Source organism: Neofelis nebulosa, chromosome 15 (genome assembly GCF_028018385.1).
Source record: "Neofelis nebulosa isolate mNeoNeb1 chromosome 15, mNeoNeb1.pri, whole genome shotgun sequence".
Taxonomy (NCBI): Eukaryota; Metazoa; Chordata; class Mammalia; order Carnivora; family Felidae; genus Neofelis; species Neofelis nebulosa.
This window is the reverse complement of record NC_080796.1, coordinates 71,620,643-71,644,410: the sequence shown is the minus strand read 5'-3', so window position 1 is coordinate 71,644,410 and position 23,768 is coordinate 71,620,643. Positions and strand designations below refer to the sequence as shown.

The following is a 23,768-nucleotide window of genomic DNA, read 5'->3' as shown; positions in this document are numbered from 1 at the left end:
ATGCAGAGAAAGAACGTCACAGAAGTGACCGAGTTCATTTTCCTGGGATTCTCCAGATTCCAAGAGCATCAGCCCACTCTGTTCGTGGTCTTTCTCATCCTGTACACATTAACCCCAGCTGGCAATGCCATTATCGTGATGGTCGTCTGCATTAGCCGTCACCTCTATAACACCCGTGTACTTATTCCTGAGCATGCTGGTGAGTTCAGAGGCCGCATACACACTGGTCACCAGGCCACGGATGCCGGCTGGTCTCCTAGCCCAGAATCAGCCCATCTCCTCGGCAGGCTGTGCCGCCCAGATGGCTGTTCTTTGTTGCCTTAGCCAGCAGCTACTGATTTCTGCTCACAGTCATGGGCTATGACCGCCGTGTGGCCATCTGCAACCCCGAGGTACACAGTCATCATGAGCACGAGGGTGTGTGTCCAGCTGATGTGCGGAGCCTTCGGCCTTGGCCTGCCCGGCCGTCCAGGTGACATCCATGTTTACCTTACCCTCCTGTCAGCGTGGTCGGACATTTCTTCTGTGACATCCTCCCTGTTCTAAAACTCTCCTGTAATGACACCACTGTCATTGAGACCAACAATTATGGTGTCAGTTCCTCTGTGATCCTGGTCCCCGTGGGCTTGATCTTCATCACCTACGTCCTCATCATCTCCACCAGCCTCAAGATCCCCTCCGCCCGGGGCCGGAAGAAGGCCTTTGCCACCTGCACCTCCCGCCTCACGATGGTCGTCGTCCACTACGGCTGCGCCTCCGTCATCTACCTCAAGCCCAAGTCAGAGAACTCAATGGAAAAAGACCTTCTCTCAGTGACTTATACCATCATCACTCCTTTGTTGAGCCCTGTTGTTGAACCGTGTTGTTTACAGTCCGAGGACCAAGGAGGTCAGGGATGCTCTACGCAGAGCTGTGAGAAGAAACATTTACTATGTTGACCCTGCCCGTAAGAGACCTCTATCCCTGAGCAACACGTGTCTTCACTGCCTCCAAACTTCCAAGTCTGTCCTGTGCAGTCCTTTCGGGAATGGGATGTGCCCATCTTCCTTCAGCACCCCTACTATAAAATCTTTTGGTTCCATAGATGCCCAAGTTTGGTCCAGGTGTTTTCATCTGGGTATTTGAAAGGTCAGGGAGGATGAGCATTATGGTTAAGAAAATGTGTCTGCACTTCTAGAGTGGGGCAGGGGACGTCTTAAAAGCATATCAAATGTGGCTCTTTTATGGTGGAAAATAAAAACTTCTAGAACTTTCATAATATAACCTACAGAAAATGAAACTGGGCAAAATCTCAGCAAGGTAAGAATAGTCAATAGTGAAATTGTATCAGAACCTTTGGGAAAGGGGAGACGTGTATTAAAAAAAAGATTAAGAAATTCAGTTTCGTTCTTGAAAGTGTAGCCTCTATTATTTGATTGATACCAATGGCTTTGCTTCCATTCTGTGTGGTCCCCAGAGGGGTGGCCACGGCTGTGAGCCGCTCAACTCTCACATCACGTCTGACCGTGCTCGTCAGTTTCTCTGGCTGCCAGTTCTCTCCGTGGAGCCAGCTTCCCTCTTGCCATTCTGGAGAAAAAGAAGTTGGTCAAACAGAGCTGTGCTCTTTTGGGAGTAAGAACCATGAAAGTATGCTTTATTTGCACACACACCATGGCACTTCTTGGGTAATACGAGATAAACCACCGGCAGTCAGGAGTAGTTGTTCAATTCACCAAAAAAAGGCTGAAAACCAAAATCTCTACTCCTACCAGGCCTTTTAAGGAAACTGTCCTTTCCCCCAGAGCTTCTGGGAGCTTTTCTGGTTTCCCGCCTGCACAGAACCTCTTACACTCTTACCTCCGGTGATGGTAGGGAGAGTTAGACACTTCAGGCACATGCCTCTTTCTCCTCGGTATTGTGTTCGGAAGGCTTACCTGCCCGTTGCTTGATGACACTTGTCTTCTTAAAGGAGGGATTTCCTTTCCCTTCTCCTGAGAAAGGGATGGGGCCATCCCAGGAACTCACCCTAAGTAAGGTCTGGCCGTACAAGCAGCTGAGATTCTAAGCGGGAAAGCCAGAGTTCTTCCAAGGTCTGGTCATCTCTTTGTAGTTTCTGCCCTAGGTCTTTGAGATTTCTGCATCCTAGAAGCAAGGCTTCCTACAGAAGCTTTTGAGAGATCAAAACTGGGCCCGAGCGCCCTTATCTGCCATAAGGTCCTCCCCGACAGTGCTAGAAGCCACCCAGGTCCTCAGATCTGTCCTTTTGTGTGCAGAGGGAGGCGGCGGGCCGGGGAGGGCTGTTCTGAGCAGGAAAGTGGGGTGGGGACCAAACCTGTCCTAACCCTCCCCAGAGGCAGCATCGCCTCACCTAGCCCCTTGCTTCCTTACTACTTCTCCACGAGGCCACTCTTCCTGAGTCCGAGGACCGAAGCGGGAGGTTTCCCCTGTATTCTCCCTCCATCCACACGCCCACAACAGCCGACACACCACAAGCCACCCGTGCACTCAGGAGTTAAACGTCAGAGCCGGGCCCAAGAGCAGCTGCCAGAAGAGACCTAAACCCTGATGCCGAAACCTCTCCTCCAGACTGTTGCCTGCAATCATTTGACTCTGTGTCCAGGTTTTTAAATATAGGAGTTCCTGGGGCGCCTGGGTGGCTCAGTCGGTTAAGCGTCCGACTTCAGCTCAGGTCACGATCTCACGGTCTGTGAGGTCGAGCCCCGCGTCAGGCTCTGGGCTGATGGCTCAGAGCCTGGAGCCTGCTTCCAATTCTGTGTCTCCCTCTCTCTCTGCCCCTCCTCCGTTCATACTCTGTCTCTGTCTCAAAATTAAAATAATCGTTAAAAAAAATTTTTTAATAATAAATAAATAAATAAATAAAGGAGTTCCTAAACGGTTTAGATAAGCTGCCACATCATAAGATGGGAAAGGGAAGAGACCTGAAATCAGAAGCCTGGATTCGCCTCCTCGCTCTATGCTCAACAGCGCCTGTTATAAATACGATATTTAATCCTGCCTTGCTGACCACAGAGGAAAATATTCTAAGTTTTTATTTTAATACATTAATGTACCGTGTAATAGTTTCAGGTGTACAGTACCGTGATTCAACACTTCCCTACAACACCTGGTGCTCATCACAGGTGCCCTCCTTGCTTCCCATCCCTATATCACCAGTTTCCCCCCCCCAACCTCCCTTCTGGTAACCATCACTGTGTTGTCTAGAGTCAAGAGGCTGTTTCTTGGTTGGCCTCCTTCCATATATGTATATATATCATACAAAAACTATATATAAAAGCATGTATGGTTTTAGTCCCCTTACCTATGTATTCCGTGCCGACTCATCTGGTCACAAAGGCTGCCTCACATGGTCTCCTGCAGCTCGATGCCCTTGACTCCAACGCAGGCAACCGTCCTTTCTACACGTCCCTCAAGTTCTTGGCATGAAATTCCATTAGTGCGGTTTTCTCATGGTGCTTTCGTTGTTTGACCGCGGGTATGTTTCTCTTGCTGGATCACAAGCAGACCGGGACCGGGAATGGTTTATCTCGTGCTTATGACCCCTCCCAGAGCAGGGCTGGGTAGAACGAGTACCCACTCAAGTATCGCACCACACTTGGACTTCCTGGCAGGTGTTCGGCGGCTAGACACGTGGCTGCTGCCACCAGCCCTCACCTCCAAAACAGTAATAAGCTGGGCCACAGTGGCAGGGTCCTCTGCCTCCCTGGACTTCCTACAAGCCAGCTTCCCAGTTGCTTCAGGACCCCTCCTCTCTAATTTCGTCGTTGCACTGACCCCTTAGCAACAGAGAACCAGCTGACTTTTTCATTAAAAACCATGCCTACCCATACTAGGATATAATCTTCAAAACTTACAGGGAAGGAAGTTTTTAAATAAAGTGACGCGCCATATAAAATTAAAGATTAGGACACTTAGCATGATGTCCTAAGTGAAAAATAGATAAATATTGTACGAGCTCACCTACATGTGGAATCTAACAAAAACTCAGATCAGATTTGTGGCTGGCAGAGGTGAGGAGTAAGGGGTAGGGGAAACCGAGTGAAGAGTATCAAAAGGTACAAACCTCCAGGGCACCTTGGTGGGGGGGGGGGGGTTCAGTTGCTTAAGTGTCTGACTCAGATTCCCCTCAGGTCATGATCTCATGGTTTTGTGAGAGCCCCGCGAGGGGCTCTGCGCCGACAGTGTGGAACCTGCTTAGGCTTCTCTCTCTCTCTCCCTCCCTCCCTCCCTGCTCACACGGTCTCTCTCTCAAAGTAAAACAAATTTTTGTTAAAAAGGTACAAACCTCTAGTTATAAATAGATTCTGAAGATGGACACCATGAGGACTTGAGGTAACAACACTATATCGTGTATCTGAAACTTGCTAAGAGTAGATCTTAAAAGTTCTCAAGGAAAAGGGGCGCCTGGGTGGCCCAGTCAGTTAAGCATCCAACTTCAGCTCAGGTCGTGATCGAACGGTTCGTATCGGGTTCCACAGTGGCAGTGGAGCTCGCTTTGGATCCTCTGTCCCCCCTTTTCTCTGCCTCTCCCCCCCCCCACTCACTCTCAAAAGAAACAAATTTAAAAAATAAAAAAAAACAGTTCTCAAGGAAAATATAATGTGTAACTACGTGTGGTGATGGATGTTAACTTATTGTGGTAATCATTTCACTGTATGTATGTATATATCTGTGTGTATACACACACACACACACACACACACACCAGATTATATTGTATACCTTAAACTTATATGATATTCAATATCCATCCTATCAATAGAACTGGGGAAAAATAATCATGACCTATCCTAATACTCTTGACAAAATTACAAATCCATCATGAGGCCAAAAAAAAAAAAAAAAAAAAAAAAAATCCCTCTATAATTTTAGATCTTGACTCCTCCTGGACAAAAGCTCAGGCCCCTTTGTTCCTGGGACCAGAGCCCTCAGTTTCTCCCCACCTAATTTTCCTACCCCCCTCTCTCTCCTCCCTTAAGAGGGATCAACCGGGGAGAAAGCCGACACAGAAATACCAGCCGTCGGCAACACAAAGCTTGGTTGTGGGAAGCAACTCGCTCTGGGAAGTAAGTGCAGAGAGGGAGGAGGCAGAGGTCACTAAGGGCTAAGTAGGGCACGCCGCGTGGATCCCTTTAGCAACTCATCTCCGAGGGGATCAGGAATTGCAAACCCAGGAAAGCAGCACGGTCTATGGCGGAGCAGCTTCCATTCACTGAGGGTTTATTGCACAGCAGGCCCCGCGCCATCAGTCGTCTCCATTATTTCCTTGAAGACAGAACTTCGAAGCTTTGTAGTGCTTTGCACGTCATGACAACCTTCAGGTACCTTCTTTGATCCTTATAATAACCTTATGAAGTGGGAGTTGTTATGCCCGCTTTTTAGGTTAGCGGAAGCAGTAGGAACCAACTGGCTTCCCGTCATGCCCGTTGGTAAGGAACAGAGCTGATGCCAACACGAGCCAGCTAACGTCAAAGTAGGTCTTTGCCACTCTGTCTCCGCCATTTCGTACCGTTAATCTTTCTGGAAGACCTTAGACCCTCCTCTCTGAGAGGTGGTATATTCGCGGAGTCCCTCTGGTCTCGGCCTGGACGTCACTTGTACCAGGAAGCCTTCCCGAAACAACCTCGGAGATGTTCCCCGTGAGCCCCCACACCACTCGATGTGAGTCTCTTTTTATTTTTTATTTTTTTTTTTTTTTAAGGCTTGTTCATTTTTCAGAGACAGAGACAGAGTGTGAGCGGGGGAGGGGCAGAGAGAGAGGGAGACACAGAATCGGAAGCAGGCTCCAGGCTCGGAGCTCTCAGCACAGAGCCCGACGCGGGGCTCGAACCCATGAACCCTGAGATCATGACCTGAGCCAAAGTCGGATGCTTAACGGACTGAGCCACCCAGGTGCCCCTATACTTTTTTTAAGAAAATTTTTTTTTGATATTTATTTATTTTTGAGAGACAGAGCACAAGCAGGGGAGGGGCAGAGAGAGAGGGAGACAAAGAATCCGAAGCAGGCTCCGGGCTCCGAGCCGTCCGCACAGAGCCTGATGCGGGGCCTGAACTCATGAGCCGTGAGATCATGACCTGAGCTGAAGTCGGACGCTTAACGACTGAGCCCCCCAGGCGCCCCTCGATGCGAGTCTCTTTGTTCCCCGTGTGTTAAAACATCCCCGTCTGCTCGCCTGCCTCCCACACCTCACAGCAAACCTCTGGGCATGAGAACTGCTTCTGGAGCCTCACCGCCCAGCAAGGTTCTCGCCGTAAGGATCTCAATGACCATCATATAAAATTGGAACGTGCAGCGAACGCATCTGAAACTGTGTCTCGATGGCCAGATGTACGGACAGCATGTGTCCCTCACGCTCCTGTGCCGTGAAACGTCCAGGTCTTCAGGAGGGCAGTTTTTGCCTCTGTTCTAGTCTCCCTGCTTCAGAAATGTCATGTTTCCCTTTTGTGACCTGGTTAGGATGGGAGGGGTCACATTTCTGAGCTGTCAGTGTCCTGGACTATGGCAGCAACCCCTTCTTGTATTCGGTTTCCAAACTGCGGTAGGTTAGAAAAAGCGGGTGGACCCCAGAAGGACCTGCATGAGGGCTCATAAGAGGTCTCAGCACAGAAACTGAAACAGAGCTTTCTGAACTATCCCAGCCCTGCGGAGAGGCTGAGAACACGGCTTGAAGAGTGCGGAGGAAGGGGTCACACTACCCTTCCCCTCCAAGTGACACGGGAGGCCTCTCCCCTCCCCGGGCCCAGCTGCCTTTGGAGGAGTCTTGCCAGAAGGCAGCCAACCCTTCAAGGAACAGGTGTAGGAGTGTGTTACTCTCCCAGATTTAAAACCCTATCTAAAGGGAAGATACATTTTAAAGATGGTCACTAATGGTCACTAATATTTGGAGCTCCTCAAGGGACTCTAGATCCAGTCTTACCCCCTCCCCCAATCAGAACCACAGCCCTATCTTCCTTCAGCACATCCCCCCTCCACTGAGTCCAACAAAGGGTCACCCCGGGGAATGTGGGGATCGGGGATTCCCACCTATCCTATCTGTCTCATCCTCCTGGGACCCAGAATCCCTCAGAAACAGGGCAATGCTTCCAGAAGGGCTTACTGACATCTCATTCCCTCACTGGATGTCTTCATGGACAGCGAACTCAGTGATCTGTGCCTGGATCCAGAAGGCGAACAGAAAAGGGAATCGGAGGGCAGGATATACTCATTCTAAGACCTGAACCTCCACACCCTGCCCTGATGTCTTTGAGCCATTCAGAGCCCTAGAGACATAACCATGGGTTCCTCCCACCCTCCACCCCATCCAGTGAGAAAGGCTCCTTGCCCGGCTAGTTTCCCTATTAGCTGGACCGGCTACATCCCACTCAGTCCTCAACCTGACCGATTTCACCTACCCACCAACTGGTGGAATTTTTCAGACCGACCGATTATTTTCCCGTGGAAAGCCAGGGCCACCGCATCTGGTCACTGCAGAGCAAGCCTGCCTCCTATAGCCCTTCCGGTTCACTCTGCTCCCTAGTACAGCCCCCACCGTTCTGCATGGGACTCCTCCAGACCTGCATGGGACCCATCAACCACTGCCAATCTCCTCGAACATCAGCTGTCATGCGTTTGGCCACCTCGTGCCATCTGCAGCCGGGAATCCCTCTTTCCCCCCATAGGGTAAATAGGTGATCGGACAGGACAGAGCATGACAAAAACGTACAAGTTTCTTAAGATCAAATGGACTCCACTGAGTGGGCGAGGCTGGAGGTAACTGGCGGGTCCCCATGTGAGGGCAGCAGGAGTGCCCTGCAGGTAGGGTCTCAGAGGGAAGGGACTCTGCATTCCCGTGTCCGGAAAGTTCTATAGGCCCCCCCCAAAGAGCTCCTGCATATGCCAGAGCTCATTCGGAGGTCTACTACACCCCAAAATCCGTCAGCAGCAGCCACAGAAACCATGATAACCACTCACAGGGGTTGCCAACAAGGCTGTCAACAGAATTCACAGCCACAGGTCTCTGTCTCTCTCCTTACCCACCTTGATGCCTTGAAGAGGCCTTGAAGCGGTGGAGAAATTTCAGAACCTGGCTGGCAATTCCCCTAGCCACAATTTCCGAGGCTGCTAAAGTAGAAGAGAAAGTCACTGAAACTGCAAACCCTGCCTTTTCTAACCCTCGATCCCCAGCACGAACAGCTGGAGGAAGAGGCCAATCAAAAGAACAAACCACTGACCCTACAGATCTCTCTGCCTTCCGAACCACACGTCTGCCCATGGACAGGGCCAGCAGAGTTAGGGGAGGGGATCTCAACTCTTAATAATTGAAAGAGGAGGAAACAGACTCTGCCCAAAATAGCATTAAAAGACAGGAAACAGAAATTCTACAGAGCCTGGTTGGAAACAGAAGCTGGAGAGGAAAAAAAAAAAAAAATCAAACTGTTTATACCCATCTAACTGTGTTCAAAGTGATCAATAAACTGATTACACATAAATAGAATTTTGTAAAAGTGTTTAGCGCTCAGTGGAATCCATCTAGTAACGGGATTTTGTTCAACCTTCAGAAGTGAGAACTTTGTACACATTTTCAAAATTGTATTATGCAGGTATGCAGGGGACTGTACCTGCCATTTTATAGGAGCTCAATAAGCCTTTGTTGAAGGAGAACAAATGTGCGGATGAGGTTGGCCTTGGCTGCAAAGAACAGAGGCAAACTCTGAAATGAGGCCAGGGTCTCAACTGGCCGCAGACAAAGCTTTGCCTCTGGAGGCGAGAATTCCTTGCTCTCACTTAGGTAAGACAAGACTTCCCCGGCCACGTCTAAGAAAGAGGGGGCAGAGACAAGATACTAAATTTCTTTGCTTATTCAGATGTGTTCCTTCTCAGGCACCTGTATGATCAGGAGAATAAACCACTGCACGAGGCTTCCTATTCCTTTCATGGCACCTCTCTCCCACCCCCAACCCAATATTGTCCCCCTTATTTAAGACACCTTGAAACATGTGGGAACGTTCTCCAACCCCTTTATCTCTGAGAAAGGTTTGCAAGCTCAGTGCCAAGAGCCAAAGGGTGAAGGATGACGCTTCCACGGAGGCACAGGGCCTGATGGAATCTTCGGACCTGCCCCGCCCCAGATGGAAGTAGCTTCCCAGCCCTCCCTGCCCCAGCCCTCACGGAGGCGCACAGCTTCCTGCCCTCAGCCCCTCCATCAGGCTGCTCGCACGGGGCCTCTTTATTTTTTTTGTTTTTTTTTTTTTTGTTTTTTTTTTTGTTTTTTTTTTGTTTTTTTTTTTTTTGTTTTGTTTTTTTTTTTTTTTTTTTTATTTTTTTTATTTTTGGGACAGAGAGAGACAGAGCATGAACGGGGGAGGGGCAGAGAGAGAGGGAGACACAGAATCAGAAACAGGCTCCAGGCTCCGAGCCGTCAGCCCAGATCCCGACGCGGGGCTCGAACTCACGGACCGCGAGATCGTGACCTGGCTGAAGTCGGACGCTTAACCGACTGCGCCACCCAGGCGCCCCGCACGGGGCCTCTTTAAACACTTGACAAGTGTGTAGTTTGAGGGCGTCCTATGGGGTTAATTAACATTCATAACCGGAAACAAACTTGACTTCTCAATTTAATCTGTAGGCATCAAAGGACAGGCTGGCCCAGGGAAGGAGCACAGACGGGACAGAGCATCGCTGGAGCACCCAGGTGCCAGAGACCCCCTAGGAGTCACCCACCTGGTCACCCACCACGAGAACGAGAAATGCACGTGGCCCACAGTGGGTTCATGCTGAAGCTGAAGTCGCTGGTTTCCAACAGAAGGCCTCAGACCAGGGACAGTAGGAACTTCAGTCGGTTCCAAGTGACTTCTTGACAAGCTTCAACCGGAGAGCTACGCTGTCCCTGGCTTATGGGTGGGTTTGCCCTCCTGGATCCTGGATCTCTAATCCTACCTTCCCCAGCCTTCTCCCCGTGGGGAAGAGAAAAGGAACGGAGAAGGAAAAAACCGGATGAACAAATAGGCAGTAGGAAATCTGATTACATATCGCATATTTGAATATTCAGTCCTTTGTTTTCCATAATAGGATTAACCTATAAAGAATGAAAACGTTTTTTTTGTCTTTTTTTTAAACGACTTGGGCTCTGTTTTCATAGGCTGTTGGAATTCCTCCCAGCGGAATAAAAAAAGGGCAAAGTGGAACATTCCAAAGACTGGGGTCCAGAATAAAAGAGACACTGGAGAAGAAGCGCTGTCCACAAAGTGATGGCCAGGCTGGCCTCAGAGGGAGCACAGAGGGGGCAGAGCATCGCTGGAGCACCCAGGTGCCCAGAGACCCCCTAGGAGTCACCACCTGGTCACCCACCACGAGAACGAGAAATGCACGTGGCCCACACAGCTTGGTGGAAAAATAAATAATCCCATAACCCTAAAACTTATGCACAGAGAGCCAACAAATGTCTAAGAATGTACGCAGAAAGATCTGCATTAAAGACATCAGCATGGAGCGCCTGGGTGGCTCAGTCGGTTAAGCAGCCGACTTCAGCTCAGATCACGATCTCGCGGTCCGTGAGTTCGAGCCCCGCGTCAGGCTCTGGGCTGATGGCTCAGAGCCTGGAGCCTGTTTCAGATTCTGTGTCTCCCTCTCTCTCTGACCCTCCCGCATTCATGCTCTGTCTCTGTCTCAAAAATAAATAAACGTTAAAAAAAAATTAAAAAAAAAAAAAAAGACATCAGCATGATCGTGGGGAGGTAGAAGACTTAAATTATCTGTACTAGAACGGGAAGTCAATAGATTTCTTAAATTTGATAAATCATGGAATAGTATAGGAACAGAGAGGTAAATACCAGAAGACATCACTAAACGAATTGCTTCTGGGAATTAGGACTTAGGAGGGAGGAAGGATAAAGCAGGAAATGTTTTTTTTTCCATTAGAAGCTTTTTTAGTACTGCTTGATTCTTAAGGTAATACATGCCCATAGTTTAAGAATAAAATTTGAAAATAAAAGTCAAAACAAAAAAAATAGCCTTGAGGGTAAAGATATGGAGGATGATGTATTAAGATTCTGAATTTCAAGACGAAGGGAACTTTTTGAAGGTTTAAATATATACAAAATCATATTTCCCTCTAGGAAAATTACATTACCCCAGTAATAAAGGAGACTGCTCTTTTCCTCATATCCTCACTAATATTAGCAATTAACTTTTTAAAAAGTCTGCATGGTAGTTTTTTTTGTTTTTTTTTTTTTTTTTGAGACACAGAAACACACACAGAGTGCAAGCAGGGGAGGGGCAGAGAGAGAGAGAGAGGGAGACACAGAATCGGAAGCAGCTCCAGGCTCCCAGCTGTCAGCACAGAGCCCGACCCGGGGCTCAAACTCACAAACTGTGAGATCATGACCTAAGCTGAAGTCGGCCTCTTTAACCAACTGAGCCACCCAGGTGCCCTTACACACAGTAGGTTTTTGAAGAAAGTCAGGGAATGTTTGTGTCTTCAAAACTGTTATTTAGGCCTTTCCCTCAAACACACACACCCAGCTCAGCCACATAATCAAGTGCTGGCACGAAATCAAACTCTAGGATCCTTTGTTCAAAGGCTACCAAAATCTCAAGGCAACACCAGAAGAGCTTTAACCCACATTCAGAGAAAGCGTCCATGCCAAGGCCATGCACCCATGCAGCCAGCCCTGCATGGGCGCTTGGGTTCTATCATTCAACTCCGAGCATGAAGAACCTGGGACTTCTCACTGGTGAGAACCTCAGGTGTCTTTAATCAGAAACTACGGGAACTTCCCAGGACCCACCCATAAGGACCAGGTTAGCAGTGCACCTGCTGATGACAAAAACCAAGTTTAGCTGACTTGGAGAAAAAAAAAAAAAGGTAACTGTAGAACACCTTTAGGTCTTAATTCATACTGACATGAGATGAAGGCATCAGATTATACCCTAAAAGACAAGAACGTGCATAATTTGACAGGCAGGAGACCCTGGACCAAGGTTGAGGAGCACGAGCTTTGGTTTAAAGAGGGATACCAGCTGGCAAGGGCAAGACAGGATCCTAGTTCTAATGCCTGGAACAGACAAATCAAGTCCCTGGAACAGAAAGGGAGATCAAAGAAAAGGAATTCCTTAATGAATTGATCAACCATCATTCCCTGAGGTTTTCTGATACAAAGCCCTGCTCCAAGGAGCTCACAATCCAGGGGGCCACTCAAACAAGTGAGCAGATATTGGTAAGTGTTCCAAAAAAGTCACGTCTAGGACACCAAGGGAGCAGCGTAGAAACCTAAGAGGAAAGAAAACAGGGTGGAGAGAGAGGGCAGGATTTCCTAAAGGAAGGAGCGAGAGAGGGAAGGCAGGCAGATGAGGAAGCACAATAGAAAGTGAAAGAGGGTGGTTGTAAATTAGGGCAGCAAGGGGAGGCTGGGTACTGTGAAGGGTATTTCAGGTGAGACATCGAGGACCGAGGCCCTGTCGCCAAATCGCGGGCTCCGTGAAAACGCTTACCGGATTAGGGGTATCATACGGGCGGCCAGCCCCAGGGAAACGGAATGTGGAGAAAGACTGGCAAAGAAATCCTACTCAGCTTCTTGCCTGGAGCCCACCATCAAATTCCCGGATTCTCTGGGAACCCATCCTCAAGCCAACAGTCTAGACGGGGAATCAGATGTCAACGGTGCAATGAATCTGAACAAGGAGGGTGGGCTGGGCGGTGACCCAGAGATTGATAGCCACGTGAGATGTCACCCAAGCAGGCAGGATGGGCCGTACCTTGAACCCAGCCTGAGCCAGCAGCTGGAGCTCTGGTGCCTGAAACAGCACCAAAGTACCTCACCAAATAAAAACAAAGGCTGCACATTCTTCCCCTGGAAGCTCTGGCTGGCGTGTAGGCAAAGCTGTGGGGTTTTTCTTTCTAGCTGCATACTTTTTTTTTCTTTGTGCCCGATTATCATACATTACTTAGGAGATCACTTAATCCATTACCAGCACCCTAGAACTTACTTGTTTTCAAAGACCTCCGGAGAAGTGGCCACAGGTTAATTTCACTGCAGAGTCATTTACACATAGATCATATTTACAGAGGATCATCCTAGATCGCCTATTCCAGTTTCTTTCTAGACCAAAACAAGATTCTCGCCAGGCATGGAGTTCCTGGCAGCGCCACCCCACCCGCCCCGCTCTGGAGTTGCCCCCGTGCCATAAGTGCATCGTTATCAACATACACGCCACTTGCTGTCCTCATTCTGACAAACATTTCCTTGGTCTCACACTCCTACCGAGCTTTCTTCCTCGTGGCATTTTAAGTTTGCACCACGCCACGCTGTTTTTTTATTTCTGAGACTCTATCAGGGAGAAAGTTCCCTGATGGCATCCTTGCACTACCTGTCGACCTGAGAGAGAGAGGAGCCGAACGTTCAGAGTGCTGCTCTCAGGTCAGGAGGAGGACAGGACTGGCGTAAGGGATGGCATGAGCCCGAGAAGCCTACACACACAGAGTCCCCTCCCGGCTCCCCCCAGCCCAGACTAAAGGAAAGATGGTGAGTGGCTTTTCACCCTTCCATGACACGTTAGGCTTTGATCTGATCTGCTCTTTTTCTTTGGAAGGTTGGCCTTCACGTTGTGAAGGGTACACGGTGATGGGAGTTCACGGGAATGGAAATACACGCACACAACGCCCGGCCCCAGGAAACGAACACAGGGAAGGCAGCAAAGCACAAAGCTAACACACTGGTAGGAGAGGAACCCCCATCACCGCATGCGGCCCTTCCCCTCCCTCTTCCCCGGAGCCTTAGGAAGAGCCAGAGGGAAGGAGCCTTCCACGTCTAAACACACGGGCAGGGGACCTGCTGCCAGGCAGAGAGGGAGCTAGGAACAATACGAGCAGGCGGGAGGCAGAGCCAGACAAGGAGGGGCTTGAAGATGAGGCAGAAAGACAGTGACAGGAGCACACGGGTGTCACCAGGATGTCACCGCTTCAAAGGATCATTCAGATCCAGTAACTTGATACTCGTTTTATTCTACATGTAAGGAAACAGACCCAGGATGGTCAGAATCTGGAAGCTTGCTGTTAGTGGCAAGCTCCACGCTGGCTCCTCGATACTTGGACGAGTCTGTCCTCAGGCTGACCCGGCTCAGCTCCAACAGGGGGCGAGAGAACCACAAGCAGCCGGGGGGGGGGGGGGTGGCGGCCCAGTGGGGATGGCGAGTCCAGGGTGAAGACGGTGTAGCAGAGTCCAAGCAGATAGAATGCAAAGGAACAATCCCGAACAAGGATAATGAAGGAAAGAATGAGTAAAAACCACACATGTTCCAAACTAATGGAAGTTCTGTCTCAGCCACTTAAACATTGTGTGAATTTCTGGGTCAAGATGAGGAGCACAGAATCGGTAACCCATCTCCCTGGGGCTACTTTTTCATGTGGAAACTAGGATCACTCTGAGATATAGCAAGGTTTGTTAAGATCTAAAATAACCCCTTTAATGAACACTTCTTGGTCATTTGCTATAAAATAATGCTGGGGATATGCAATCAAGGCACTAACCCTGTCCTCGGGATGTTTATAGTTTAGCATTATGTTTTAAAAAGCATTTTCACGTTGATAAGCCACTGTAGAAGTTATGGTAATTACAGCTGTGATGACTAGAAAAAGTGAAATGATACTCTCAAGAATGTTAGAGATGACAGCTTATCTTGGGGGATGTGAGAGTCTCTGGTAGAAACAGACGGAGAATTTGGTTTCTGGAATGCTAAGCTACAAGTGACAAGGAGGCTTACGAATGCAAATGTGGGATAGACACTCAGCAAGTATTCTTAGGCGAATGAATAAGATTAGTTTATCAAAGTGTTGAGGGGAAATATCCATGATGCATCAGGACTGAAAACAAAACAAGGGTAGATTCTGGAGTCGCCATGAAAACATTTATTTAATGCTTTTTACCTATCACGATTGCCCTAAGTGAACTAACTCACTTAAACCTAACAAATACTCGTGTTTCCACCTTGCACGTGAGGAACCTGAAACGAGGGAGAAGACCTTGCCGCCACCATCACTCACGACAGAGTCAGGATGTGGACCTTGGTCTCCAAAGGTCAACAAACTACCTGCCGAGTTACGCTTTCCTGTTCTCGCGACACAAACGACAAATGTCTACGATCAGATGACTTTATAGCAAGCATGCAGAAAACGGTCAAGAGCCCCTGCAGATTCATGACTATGAGGCAGGAATAGGGCCAGGATTTAGAAAAGCTACAAGGTCGTAGAGTGGAGGAGTAGAGGCCAGAATGGTTTATCAGTCAGAGTAACTGAGAAGAGAGTCCACTCAACATATGGAAGACACGAGGAAGGTAATACAGGAACTCCAACAGGATACAATGAGACAGACCAGGGATTAACCACATCAAAAATCTGGTAGCATCCTTACACTGGAAGGGCTAAGAGAAAGCAGTGTCTTGGCTTGTATTCCCTGCCTCCCACTGAAAATCAGAGCCTGAGTCCAGAGCTTATGGGCAAACACAGCTTACGGATACCAACAATGAAAGGGTTAGGGGCACAGACATCTACCCCATGCGGTCAAAAATCCACGTATAACCTGATTCCCTAGAAACTTAACTACTCATAGCCTACTGTTGACCAAAAGCCTCACCAATAACAGAGAGTTGATTAACGCATACTTTGTATGTTTCACTTGTTATATACGGTTATCCTTCCAATAAAGCTAAAGACAATGTTAAGAAAAACCTAACAGAAAATACATCTACAGTACTAGATTTTTAAAAAGCCACATGTAAGTGGACCCATGCTTTTGAAATGCATGTTGTTCAAGGGTTAACTATAACTTAGGGAGTGGTTCCAAGAAGCTAGAGTGAGGTGTTAGAATAAGGGAGGAAAAAACTCCAGCATAAGGGTGCATTGGTGAGGTCACATGCTGTGGGTCATGGAAGCCCAATCCCACCCAGGATCTTCCAAGGAACACGTAGAACACACAGATTTTTCCACCTGAGGACTGAGTGGGAGAAGTATTTGTTCATCAGTTTCCATCTCTCATATATTGAGGGTAACCCTCAGGAGGCTGATACCCTACATTTCCTGGCTGTACATGCTTGCTTGCCAAGGGGGCTTTTGGAAATCTCTGCAGTGGACTAGAAACCCCAGGCCAGAAGGTGAATGACACAGGAGTGCTTGAAGGAAGTGAAACTGTCCGGAGCTGTCCGGCTCAGCAGTGCTGAAATCAGGTGGGGCTGAAAGGAGGGGAATTAGGGCACTAGTGGGACCTAATACGGGAAGGGTTCTCAGAACCCAGGGGTTGTCACCAACTAGTAAAAGCAGGAATTCAAGTGGGAACCATGGAGAAGATACAGCTGCTGCCAGAAAGGCTACCCACAGCTGGGGTGAGGCGGGGCGGGGGTGGAGAGATCCTTGCTTCTCCCTTCCTTCTGCCTTCTAACCTCCCATCGGCCAACACCAGCCAGAAGTCAGTTGACACAGCCATCTGGCAACCACCCCCAAGCAAATACGTTCTCCCCCTCTGCAAGGGCTGGCCTTACCCCCTAATGGCATTTTTTGATATAAAGACATTATTTTAATGCAGTCCAATGTAGCAGCCTTTCCCTTTATGGTTAGTGCTTTGAATGTCCTACTTAAGAAACTCTTCCCTTCCCAAGGCCATAAAGATGCTCTTATGTGATCTTTTAGAAGCTTTAACATTTTATCTTACATGTTTACATCTATAATTTGCCTGGATTTTATATTTGAGTAAGGTGTGAGGCGGGGATCAGGTTTTTAATCTTTTCTGTTTGTATATTCAGCTGATCCGGAATCAGTAGGGAAAAAAATCTTTTCCGCTGTTTTTCAATGCCATATTGTCAGAAGTGTCTGAGCATGAGTCTGTTTCCGGTATGCCATTTCATTGATTTGTCTTTGTGCCGATGCCACAGGTCTTAACCACTTTCACATTAATGTATCTTGAAATCCAGTAAAGTAATCCTCCAACTTCCTCGTTTAGAGTGTTCTTAGCTATTCCTAGCCTTTTGCATTTCCATGTAAATTGTAGAGTTTCTCAATTTACACAAACTATTGGAACTTTTATTGGTATTTCATTGAACCTATTAATTTGGGAAAAGGTGATAAAAGCTTTATATCCAATGTGTGTAAAGAACTTCCTCAAGAAAATGTCAAAGAATCCAAAAGAAAAGCGGTCAGGAGGCTCGAGGGGACACTTCACCAAAGGTAATATCCAAATTGCAAACAAGTAAAACAAGATATATCAACCTTATTAGCAATCAGGGAAATCAGATTGAAGACCACAACATCTTAGTCTTTCAGGCTGCTTATAACAAAATGCCACAGACTAGGTGGATTATAGCATTTCTCACAGTTCTAGAGACTGGAAGTCCAGCATAGTCAGGAGAGGGTCCTCTTCCAGATCACAGACTTTCTCACATGGTGGAAGGGGCGAGGGAGCTCTCTGGGGTCTCTTTTATAAGAACAATAATCCCATTGGTGAGGACTCTGTCCCCATGATCTAAGCACCTCCCGAAGGCCCCACTTCCCTGGGACCTATGTACCCTGGGACCTAGCAATTTTATTTTCAGCATATACCCAAAATATATATTTTCACCAAAAGATGCATACAATAATGTTCATGAAAACAATACTCATGATAGACCAGTGGCAGAAACGTTGGGCATGCCTATTAGGAGTACCGGGGAAAAATAGAGCTCAATTCACACATTAAAATGCTACAACAAGGGTGAATAACTTGCTACTACATGGAACGAGAATGAATCCCACAAATAAGGTGGAGGAAACGGAGCCAGACACAATGCAAACTGCTAGATTCCATTTCAAATAAAGTTCGGGTGTTAGAGGTAAGGACTTCCAGAGAGAAGAGAGTGTAGTCCCGGGGAGGAGTACAGGGAATGCTTCTGGGGTCCTAAGGAATATTCTCCCTTGATCTAAGTGGTAATTCCACAAGTGTGTTTATGATCATGTGTAACATACTCCCCTGTGTACATATATAATATGGACATAATGCTTCCATTTTGAAACCTTAACACAAGCAAAGCACTAGACATAGTGGCTGACATGTGTTAGGCACTTAATATCAGCCATAACAAAATGATGGAAGCCGAACGATATGCATTTGTCAGATTTCAAAGCATCTGTTAATTCCCCTATTAATACCCTGGAGCCAAGGCCAGACTAGAGAAAACGTATAGTGGGAGGGATCCAGAGGAAAGTCTGTTCTAGCAAACATGTGATTTGGAACAGCAGGGTAAGTCCCCATTCCCATTACCTCTGTCCCCGAGGCCATAGGGGCGCTTCTGTCACTTCCTCATCAGATGTAGAGGGGGAATCGTGCCTTGGATGGTTAATACCAAGCCCTTTGGGACACACATACCCTTCTAAATAGACCTCTTTCTTTTCTCCACTTCACATCAATTAACACTTACCACCCTATGCATAATTAAGACCCATTTAATTATAAATGTTAAAAGGAGTCCTGCTCCCCGTGAACATGCCTCTTTTTGACAAAGAGGATTCCCACACACTCTACAGAACCTGCTACGCAGGAAGTTCTGCGGCTCCTTTAATTTTAGAATTCCTGAGATCACACCCTCGCCTGAGCTCACCTTTGGGGTTGTCTGCAGTCAGTCTGCAGAACTCAGGGGAGAATCCCCTGTGATACAACTCTTCCCTCGCAGCCGATCCGGGATCCACAGCCGGCCTCTCCTTACAGCTTCTCCTTGGGCAGTGAACCCAGGTTTGCCTCCCTGGTCACCCTTCCTCCCTTACGTGGCAAGACTTGCCGGGCCAGCAGCTGGCACACCTGCTTCGCTTCACCAAACACGTTCCTTACTCAGGGGCACGCTTGAGCCACCTCTCAGCCCTAAATGAAAGCCTCCTGCCAGGCAACAGGGGCCACCCTCCCTGGGCAGTACTTTCCCGGCTTAATACCATCACCCCCACTCCATCCAACAGCAGAGCCCTCCCTCGTCAACGGCTGCGTCTCTAGTTCTGCACCTTAGCCAGCCACCAATTCGCGTTTGCTTCTGAATTAACGCTCTGAGGTCGGGACAGAAGAGGTCTTTGGCATAACGTCACTGCACAGTGTCACCTTACCGGAGGCAGGATAGACGACAGGCTGAGCAAGTACAAAGACCCAGCGCCCTGGCTCACCGGGCCAGAGGTCAAGTACAAAGACCCAGCGCCCTGGTGCACCAGACCGGAGGTAGAATAGTCAGGTCAACACTGGAGAGTGAGAGCAAGCCTGTGCCTATGCTGTGTAGGTCAAGACGAGCTGCACCTCAGGCAAGAATTAGAAGTACGGGTGCAGAGTAGAAGAGCTCCCAGGATTTAGCACAGTGAATACTTAGCACGGAGAGAATCAGGGCTTTCACGGGAAAGAATTGAAAGCCTAGGGCACAAGTCCCAGCAGGCAATTTCAGACTGCGGTTGTGTGGTGGGGACTCTACACCCCACTGCACGTTACGATCACGGCACACCAACGGCAGAGGAGGACTAAGCTACGAGGCACAGTTGCGGAACCCGATGTCCTTTATATCCTGAAAGCTGGACTCCTCTCCAACCATTCCCCTGCAAATGTAGTCACAAAATCTGGCGAAACACAAGCCCAACGGCCACACAGAGTGTAGCAATTAGCTCTCCCACAGCAATAAAAGAGTGCCGCTTTCCCACACGCTTGCCAACACGCAGCGTTTCCAAACTTTTTCATCTTTGTCCATCTGACTGATGAAAATTAGCATAGCCGTGAAGTTTTAATTTGCATTTTCCTAATTATAAAGGAGAGCGCCCATCTTTTCATGGGTTTAGGAGTTGCTTGTCTGCTCTCTCCTCTGAGCTATGTATCCAAGCCTTTGCTGGGTTTTCTAGCGGGTTATTGGTCTGTTCCCAAATAATCTATAAAGGCCACTTATAGAGAGTGTCCTATCACAAAGGACTGCGTTCCATACTAAGTATTTCTCCTTTGTAATTTGTCTTTTGACTTTGCTTTTGTCAAAGAATTTTTAAGATTTTTTTTTATAACTGCTATATTTGTGGCATGCTTAGATAGGCTCTCTCCTAACCAGAAGTATTTTTAAAGACTTTCTTGGTTTTTCTCCTCATGTATAGCCTTTTTTGCACTTAAAACATTAACCCATTTTGTCTAGTATATTACATGTGCACAATGCAACCTTTTTCTAGATGGCTCAATACCATGTACTGGATATGTACTGAATACTCTTCCTTTTCAGGGTTTTGAAATACCTTTATGAGAGCTTACATTCCCACATGCATTTGGGTCAATACTCAGACCTTCTAATCAATGGCCTATTTACGTGCTGGTATAAAACTATTTTAACCTGTATAATTTTATGTTCAGTGGTAGAAATTTTCCTGGCTATTTTTTTTTTGTCATATTTTTGAGAGAGAGACAGAGCATGAGCAAGGGAGGGGCAGAGAAAAAGACATAAAATCCGAAGTAGGCTCCAGGCTCTGAGCTGTCAGCACAGAGCCCAACATGGGGCTCAAACTCATGAACCGTGAGATCATGACCTAAGCCGAAGTCAGAAGTTTAACCAACTGAGCCCCCAGGCACCCCGATTCCTGGCTATTCTTTAATTTTTCTACATGAACATTAGGGCATGATAGGCTCTCAAGGAAGAGCTCCTAAAGACATGTCTTTGGGAACTGGTGTTCAGATTTTCTACATCTTCCAGAATTAGTTGGGATCATTATTTGTAGAAAGTTCCCTGGCTCAATGCGGACGTTTCAGTAGGAAAAGTTTAAGAACTGCAGGTCAAGGGAACTCTAACAATCACCTTTTATGAGGAACACTGCTACCTGCCCGTCTGGTTAGATTAGGGGATAGTCAACAATAGCCCCCAGTCGTTCAATCGAACACTAACCTAAAGGTATTTTATAGATGGGATCGAAGTCTTTCAACAGTGTACTTTAAGGAAGACTTTCCAGCAGAACCTGAACGAACAGGATCCGGTCAGCCAAAAGGCCTCAAGAGCAAACAGAGAGGCTTCTCAGAAGAAAATCTGCTCACACTGCAAAACCGGCTGACCCAGAGTCCCAGCCCACCCTTCTGGGGGTCGCCACATGGACCCCCAGTCAAGGAAGCCACCAGGGCTATTAGAATCCTGACCTCTGGATTCCTTGTTGGTTTTTCTGTTTTATTTTTTCCAAAGGGCCTGCCTTCATTTATTTTTTAGTCATTTTCCTGTTTCCCAGATCATTCTTGCTTTTTTTCTAAACTCCTTTATTCAGTGTTTCCATAGGATTTTTTTTTTAACTGAAGATTAATACATTTATTCTCATTGACTATAAATTGAGATCAATACTTCCCTGGGCACTGCCTTAGTAGTCCACAAACCACACTGGAGTTCTAGCATTATTTCCAGGGTTTTTTTTCCATTATTTCCCAGGTGGGTATTCTGTTGCCATTGAGACCCGGATTTTTTTTTTTTTTTTTTTTTTTGAGTTGTCTAATGTGGTTGGAGTAGGTTTTAAGAGAACCAATTTTGTGGGGAGGGTTCCTATTTTTTCATTATCTGTTATTGACTTATCAGAAAATATTTCAGCTCCCTTTTCTAGAACGCGTTGCTTTGCTTATGGATTCTTCATGGATTAATGTATGCTCAAATTTTGTGACTAGCCCATGGGAACTTGAATGAAACATGCATTCCGTTTTCAGGCTACGAAGTTTGGTATATATCAATTTTATTTTTGAGATCAAAAGCTTGTAAGTACTTACCTTTTGTCCACTTCATCATGAGCTAAAGTAAGATTTAAAGGCCAGTAACGTGTATCTATTTTCTACAATTTCTCATCTATGAGTGTTCATTATGATTCACATCCTGGAGTATTAGGAAGGGCACTTTTGTTCTTGTTTAATGCTTTTGGCTCAGAATTCAACCGTAGCAGACATTCTGTTTGAATTTGCCTGATGTGACTGCCCCTACTTGCATTTTCAAGCTTTCTGAATCACTTTTAGAATGGAGTCTTGTGATATAATCTGACCCTTTTGGGTAAAGAAGTTTGGCTTATTTATATTTGACATAATTTGAGTTTTTATTCTGCTGTTGATCAGTAGGTGCTCCTGAAGCAAGCCATCTATGTTAAATTCTGTGGGGTTTCTTCTACCTGGACTCGGGTTTTGTTCGGGGTGTGTTTTTTAGGATTTTCAATGCTGGCATTTTTTTGTAGTGATCCCCTTTATAACTGTTCTTTTATACAGTGTCCTTAATTATTAGATAATCTAATTTAGGACTAGCGACAGAAGAGTGTATTTCCTCTTGGTCCCTTTTATTCCCCTCTCCTCCATTATCTTATTTTGGTTTATTGTATTATATTTATGTTTTTATATTTTTTTTTAATTTTTTTTTTTTTGAGACAGAGAGAGAGCATGAACAGGGGAGGGGCAGAGAGGGAGGGAGACACAGAATCTGAAACGGGCTCCAGGCCCTGAGCTGTCAGCACAGAGCCCGACGCGGGGCTCGAACTCACGGACCGTGAGATCATGACCTGAGCCAAAGCCGGCCACCCAACCGACTGAGCCACCCAGGCGCCCCATATGTTCTTTTTATAAGTATATTTATTTTTGAGAGAGAGAGAGAGAGAGAAAGACAGAGAATGAGCTGGGGAGGGGCAGAGAGAGGAGGGGACACAGAATCTGAAGCAGGCTCCAGGCTCCAAGCTGTCAGCACAGAGCCTGAAGCGGGGCTCGAACTCATGGACTGTGAGATCATGACCTGAGCTGAAGTCAGACGCTTTACTGACTGAGCCACCCAGGCACCCCATTACTTTCTTATTTCTATACTTGGTATCCTTTTCCAAATCTTCATCATCTGTCTACTCTCCTTTTCTCTCCTTTATCTTTTACTTTTTTTTTTTTTTTTTTTTTTTCAACGTTTTTTTTTTTTTTTTTTTTTTTTTTTTTTTTTTTTTTTTTTTTTTTTTTTTTGGGAACAGAGAGAGACAGAGCATGAATGGGGGAGGGGCAGAGAGAGAGGGAGACACAGAATCGGAAACAGGCTCCAGGCTCCGAGCCATCAGCCCAGAGCCTGACGCGGGGCTCGAACTCACGGACCGCGAGATCGTGACCTGGCTGAAGTCGGCCGCTTAACCGACTGCGCCACCCAGGCGCCCCTTTATCTTTTACTTTTGTTGATGGGATAAGGGTACTCGTTTCCTTCTACCTCATTCCTTGCTCCTCGTAGGCTTAGGTTTTGCTTTTCCCTAAGCTCCTGGATCTTTGGTGTCAGAGAAACAATTTCACTGCATTTTAAAATTGGGAACATTCATTTCCTCCATAGACGTGCTTTGCTGGGATCTCTTCTTCATATGCCAGTTGATTTAGGCTATTCCTTTCCTACTTTCTGGTTGTATCGTGGTGCCCACCCTGGGAGGGTTCCTCTTGCACCTACTCAGCTTTGGGGCATTTTCCCTGAACCTGGACCGTGTTCCAGGATCCCTGGACTTCTTTATGATCCAAGCCTTCGTCTTGTGCTATGCCATTCAGCATGGGGACAAGCTGCTGTAGAATTCAGTGAGTCATTACCCCCTCCTCCCAGCGCTCCCCCCTCCCCCCTTTGTGACTCACATCACCAAGACAGGTCATTTCCACAGGAGACTTGCTACATAATTTCTCACTTACCCCCACTTCCTCAGGTTCTGGAAACAAACCTGGCCCAGGAGAACAAAAGCTTTAGAACAAAAGCTTGTCCTACGGTCTATAGGCTGTATTTACCATTACTGAAAAGGAAGGAATTTTCCTCAGTGGGGACTCTTAACTTTAAG

General features: G+C 47.1%; 1 pseudogene; it reads left to right on the top strand.

Moving 5' to 3' along the window:
- LOC131495577 (putative olfactory receptor 10J6) lies at positions 1-23,511 on the top strand (annotated as a pseudogene).
- Positions 23,512-23,768: the final 257 nt, after the last annotated feature.